We start from the raw sequence: 6,793 nt of genomic DNA on the forward strand, positions 1-6,793 counted from the left end.
AGTTTATTGACTTATAAAGGGTTCGCTTTTAGAGAAATTTTAATATTCACATTTGTGAATACCTAGATGATAAACCACATAAAGACTCATAGTGTCCAGAAACTTGAAGCATCCCATAAATACAGGATTTAAGGCCATACACCGATATAGTGTTTAACCATTCACTAGATGCTTTATTTTGAATTTTTTGATTTTTTTATGATCAAACAGATTTAAGGCTTGAGTATGACAAGCTATTACGTTTCTGTCTTCATCACCAAGACTTTTGTAAGAAACTAACACCTCTTTTAATTTGGCAGTTTTTATGTTTATATCACATACTCTACATTTCTTGTTTGTTTAAGACCTACCAATGCGAAAAAATAATAAACAAAATTGTACATAAAGATAAAAAGATTACCCGAGCTCATGGATATCAACAAGTGATTTTAAACCATTTAAAGCAATCAAAAATTTGAATCTTGTTTTATCAAAAGCTTTGGTAAAAAGGTATGCCTTTTGATGATCCGTGTGCACCTTTTCGATGTCAATGAATTTCTTTTCATAGCAATCACAGATAAAATGATAACGAATTTCAATATTTTTCGTTTTTGAGGGGTACACAGGGTTCTTCGTTATACAAATGGAAACAGAGTTCTAAATAAAAATTAGAGTAGTAAAAAACTTCAAATCGTAATCCCGCAAGTGGATCCATGAAACATGTGAACAACAACTCGAGGCTTCCATGTATTCGGTTTCAGCGGGTGAAGTGGACACCGTTGTCTGCTTCTTACACTGCTAGAAAACAAGCCGGTTTCCTAAAAAATGACAACCCACCGTCGTAGACTCGAAGTTGATCTTGCATCCTCCATAGTTGGAATCTCAGAAAGCATGCATTAAGCCGGAAGAACGAAGAAGTCATTGCAACAGTAAAGTCTTACAAGTTAATCATTAACTCAGATCTCTTTAGAGAGATCATCAAGGTACAGTCACAGGTGCTTACAAGTGAAGGATTAATGAAGATGGAATGAATTTTCGGACAACAAGATGAACTAATGGATAAAACTCATGGTGTAAAGACTAGATTTGACCGTATGCGGATCCCACGTCATGGAGATCTTAGTGGTCGAATCTTAGATGAAGCTCATAAGTTGAGATACTCGATTCATCCAGGATCCACCAAAATGTATCAAGACCTAAAGAGAGACTATTGGTGGCCAGGGTATGAATAATGAAGTAGTGGATTACGTCTGTTAGTGCTTAACTTGCAGCCACTAGAGATATCATAATGGAAATGGGAACACATCAACATGAATTTCATAACCAAGCTACCGCGTATAGCTAAACATCACGATCCCATTTGGGTGATAGTCGACTGTTTGACAAAAATTGCTGACTTAAGTGCCTATACAAGAGGCTATCTCGTTAGAAAAGTTGACAAATGTGTTCATAAAAGAGGTTGTGGTTGTCTATCGTATCCAATTGAGACACTCTCTTTACTTCAAGATTTTGGAAGAAATTCCACGAAGCTATGGGAACAACTAGAGAAACACTCAGGTTCACGCGTTGAATCCGAGCTGAAGCAAAACCGAACCAAAAGAGGTACGGTTTAGGTAAAATGTTAAGTTTTTAGGTCGGTTTGCCCTAGGGTTTTAAATTAAGGCAAATTGGGACTTCTTATGTAAGAAAAATGTAAATTTGAACGTAAACTCGATGTTTGTAATGAAACGGGACAAACGAGTGACGTTTGGACCGTGTTAGAGTGAGAAAATGAAGTTGTTTTGGCCTGGAACTCATTTTATCAGTAAAGTGGGATGACAGGATGTAAGTATGTGATTAGGAAGGAAATACACAAATAACCATATTTGAATCGAGTTCTAGAGGAACTCGATTTGTTTGGAGGAAGAATTAATCGAATCGAACTACAAACGAATCGAATGGAACTGGAAATGAATTGAATCGATTTGAAAATGAATCGAATCAAATTCAAACTCGATTCGATTGGTTTGAAAATGCGATTCGATTGGTTTAAACTTCAGTTTATTGATGAATTTTTAGTAAATGACTATTAATGAAATTAAAACTTCAACAAATTTTCATATATGGTCCTTATTTTTTATGTGATTTCAATATATGAATCCAAGTTTATGTTTATTAAATGTAAGTACTAACTGATTCATTCATTAACTTTAATGGTGAAATAAGGAAATATCTAAATTAAAGTTGCAGACATATTAAAATAAAATTTGAAAGTCACAAGTAATTGCAAATTAAAAAAAATAAAGGTGCATTATTGTCGAAGAATTTGGATTTGTATGGTAAACTATAAATTGTTTTTAAGAAGAGATTCAAACAACACTGCATAATTTTTTATAAAAGATTGGTTTCAAATTAGGATTTAAAATTTTTTCATATGCATTTAAACTCATGAAATATGTATTTTCTTAATTTTCTACAAACATTTTGCATAAATATTACAAATATGAAGAATACCTATTATACATGTATATATTGGTGTTTAGCATTAAATCATTGAAGTTGAATAGTATAATTATAATCTATATGTATAACGATTTACTCTATGAACTATCTATTATATATTTATATGACTTTTTTGTGTAGTATAAAGAGATTTTAGCAATAAGATCAATATTTAGTTTTCAATATTTTTTTTCATAACTCAGACAAAATGCTTCAGAAACATATGTTTTATGACTTAATTTATACTTCTTCTATACATTCAAATATATTTAATTTAATATGTTTTATAAGATAAATTACTTAATTAAAAATATTTGATATTTTAAATCAAAAAATTTGGTTCGGTCCCATTCCATTATTTTCATTTTCCAAAAATCATTTAGGATATTGAAACCCAAAATATCATTTTCATCAGTTATTTATATAATTCCTATATTATATTACCTTGTTAATTTTATTTTTATACAAATACAACGAATTGAGGTTATGTTAGTGTTGCATGTTGGTTAGTACTTAATTAAAGTGTTTATTATGGTTTATATTCAAAATACTAAAAAATAACAAATCGATTCATTATATGTGGAATGAGAACAATCGACTTTGACAAAATCCTGATAACGCCAGCAACTAAGGCTTTTAGCCTTTAATACCTAAAAATATATATGATTTAAAACTAAAAGTTTATTTTTGTTGACTCGAAACCTAGAATTCTGACCCAAGAACCAACCCGAATTACTTCGATTCAGGTTCGGGTTAGTATTTTCTTGGGTTCGAGTTTCTTGGGTCGGGTTAGTTTGGGTTCGGGTACGGGTTTTCTTGGGTTGGGTTTCAGGTTACAGGTAAAACCTAACAGTCATACTTCCAACTATTAAATATATGATTCACTACCTTCACTTAATGTAACTTTAAATCTTCTAAAATTCTTTTAACAAAGAATAATCACTATTATTTGAATATGGTTATAAGGTTAGTATGTATTTGTCATTTTCCTGGTAATTACATTCATATGAATGAAACAAATCATTTTGTTATAGTTTAATTTTTTGTTTTTATGTTGCTTGATTATACAATTTTTAATTGTAAAATATAAAATTAATTAAAATTTTGTCATACACAGAATATTAATGGTAACAAATTTCTCATTATCAATCAATTTCAAATTCTAAAGATTCTAAGGATGATTATAACATCAAAGTGTAGGTAATATGATTTTTGTGATAATCATGATTTTTTATAAACATGAGCAGATGTTCTCAAATGATATCATATTAATTGATTAAAACCTATGAGTTTTTATGTGTATGCATACTTTTTGTTAATAGTTTCATGGATATATTATCATTTATCTAGAGTTGATATGTATTTGGAGAACCTTTTTTGTCACACGGACAGCTATACGCGACTATATCAAGAGTTATAAACAGACATATATGTTACTTTATTAAGAGTTACAAGCAGACATGGACTAAAGATTTTGATTTTTGATAAACAATGTATACCTACTAATACAATCACAAATGTGGTGTAAAAAGAAGTTTTTACTTATTTGTAACATATTTGTGTAATCTTAGTTATCTAATTTCAAAGTTAATTGTAATTGTATTAACAATATATGATCAATTTGTTGAATGTATTTCACTTAATGATTAAACTTTAATTTTTTCATTAATTACCTGTGTAATACACGAGCCTCAAACTAGTTAAACATAATTTGCCAATCCTATTCGACAATCATTTTCACAAATAATAATATTAATAATAAAATTTTATGTTTTGAAATCTAAATCCATCTTTATTTTTTACCTAAAAAGGCCAAAATAAAACCTTTTCAATGTAGAACCTTAGAAAACATTATATATGGAGGCATTGTAAACTATATTCTTTTAAAACATAACCAATTTTAATAAATGAAAATTTTACAAAATGGTCATGTTGACCACCCTAGTTCCAAGACTGGTCATTGTTTGAAAAATCCCGAAAACGGTCATTCAAAAACAATCAAACCATCCGTTTTTTCTCTTGTCAATCACAATCTTAAAATCAATTCAATGTAGACGTTTGTTCATATTTGTGAGGATCAACGGAATTTGTAAACACCGACCAAACTAGTTGTACGGACCAACAAATTGTGAACTCTATTTGTATGGACCGACATAATTTATAAATTTTAAGATTATTTAATTATAAACATTTAAATAAGAAAAATATCAAGTTGTGAAAATAAAATAAACATTTTCATTATAAAATTATAATAAATTTTAATGTTATAATAAAATTTATATAAATAAATTATAACGTTATAATATAAAATAAAAGTGTTATAAAATTAACATAATTGAATTTATTTTATTTAGATCAATAAAATTTATTTATATAAAAGTTATAATATCTTTGTAATAATGTTATAATTTAAATTCTAACATATTATAAAACGGTTTAAATAATATTATACTACATGTTAAATTAAAATTTGAATTCTTAAACATATGTAAAGTTACTTTGAACCAAGAGGTAATCTTCTTGTTCTTCTCCACATTTCCCGTCTAAATCACTTTTTTGTTATTAGCATTACACAACTAAAAAGACGACGAAAATGATACCTCTCACCCACTCTATACTATACAAAAATATCACCAAAATTCAAAATTAAAACTATAACAACTTTTCTTTAAAAACAAAAATTATTCCAATCAAATTTATTAAACTAAATAATCCCCTAATCCCATAGATTCTTCTCCCTTGTTTGCAGCCTTGATTAACTTATACTTTTCTTCCTTAGTTTCTTCGCTGGCATCATACTCATCTTCAACCAAACCATTGCCACCATCAGTAAGCTCTTTAGCTCTCTCCGCTTCAACCTCCCAATCCGTCCGCCCTAACACCACCAGCATCACCACCACACACGTCATCTGTGCCGCCAGCATCCCTAACCACAACCCTTCAAAATCATACCCCATAAAGAACCCCAACGCCACTGCCACCGGCATTCCGACAAGATAAAAACATCCCAGATTAATATTCGCCCCGATCTTCGGCCTTGCTGTCCCCCTTAACACCCCGCACCCCGTCGTTTGCGGGCAGTTTCCGAGCTCACATAATCCGATTATCGGCAAAACCAACGATGTTAATGCTATGATTTCTTTATCTTGTGTAAATATCGTCGCCCATAAGTTGCGTACTCCCGTAGCGAAAAACAAAGCGGAAAAGCCTAACACAAAGCTAAGACATAATCCCACAATGGCTGCTAGCCTTGCTTTACGGGGCTTACCCGCTCCCAACTCGTTACCAACCCGAGTCGACACGCTAACGCTCAACGACGATGGGAAGATGTAAATCAATGCGGTGGTTTGGATCAAAATACCCATTGAAGCCACGGTGGCTTTAGGGTTTATTAGCAGGCCACATAAGATGATCATAATCTCGTACCACCACCATTCGAGACAGACCGCAATGCAACTGGGAATCGCTAAATTTAGAAGCGAACGCCATCCTTGGAAACATTTTTTCGATATGCCTCCCCATGTTTTGCGATAAACGCCCGAAATAATAATGTGAATGATCAACAAGGCGAGTAAGTTTAAGTTAGTCCACACGCTGCTGATGGCAACGCCTTTAATCCCCAATTTAAGGCGTGTGACAAGAAAATAGTTGAGGGGTATGTGAAGAATAATCGAAAACGTTGCGCAAAATGTTAATGGAAGGGTTATGGATTGAGAACGAAGGTAGATTCGTAATGGGTGTAGAAAAGATTGTAGAAAAAGATCAGGGAGATTGTACACAAGATAAGTTTGAGCCATTGTGGCTATTTCTTCATCTTGTCCACAAAAGATTAATATTTGTTTCATGCAAATCCATAAAATGGATATAGGGAGTGAAACAAAGAGTAAAAGAAGAATGGTTCTTTGTAAGCATAGGCCAAGACGTTTGAGTTTTCCTGCACCAAAAGCTTGGCCACAAATAGGTTCCATTCCCATGGCGAGACCGGACAGAACGGAGTATCCGGTGATGTTCGCGAAGCAGATCGCGAGTGAACCCCCGGCGAGTGGAAGCTCGCCGAGGTGTCCGAGAAAAAGCATGGAGATCATTGACCGGGAATACATTAATATTCCGGTAAGGATCATCGGAATTGCGATGCGCGCTATCGCAATGGCTTCTTTGGTTGCTAGTGAGATTTGTGATTTTCGGGGCTTGACATCATATGATGTTGGTAATGCTGTTTGGCTGTTTTCAGGGCTTTTGGAGATTAAAGGATCAAAGAGTTCGGATTGGTCATGGGTTGTGTTACATTTGAGACAGGCAGGTGTTGATGTTTGATGACACATGTTTTGTATGT

General features: G+C 32.4%; 1 pseudogene; it reads right to left on the reverse strand.

Annotated features, from left to right (window-relative positions):
* Nucleotides 1-5,133: 5,133 nt before the first annotated feature.
* On the reverse strand, nucleotides 5,134-6,793 carry LOC143600698 (protein DETOXIFICATION 49 pseudogene; annotated as a pseudogene).

This window comes from Bidens hawaiensis, unplaced genomic scaffold (assembly GCF_021521415.1).
Source record: "Bidens hawaiensis isolate Kalapana, Puna unplaced genomic scaffold, B.hawaiensis_p1.1 tig00054801_1, whole genome shotgun sequence".
Classification (NCBI taxonomy): domain Eukaryota; kingdom Viridiplantae; phylum Streptophyta; class Magnoliopsida; order Asterales; family Asteraceae; genus Bidens; species Bidens hawaiensis.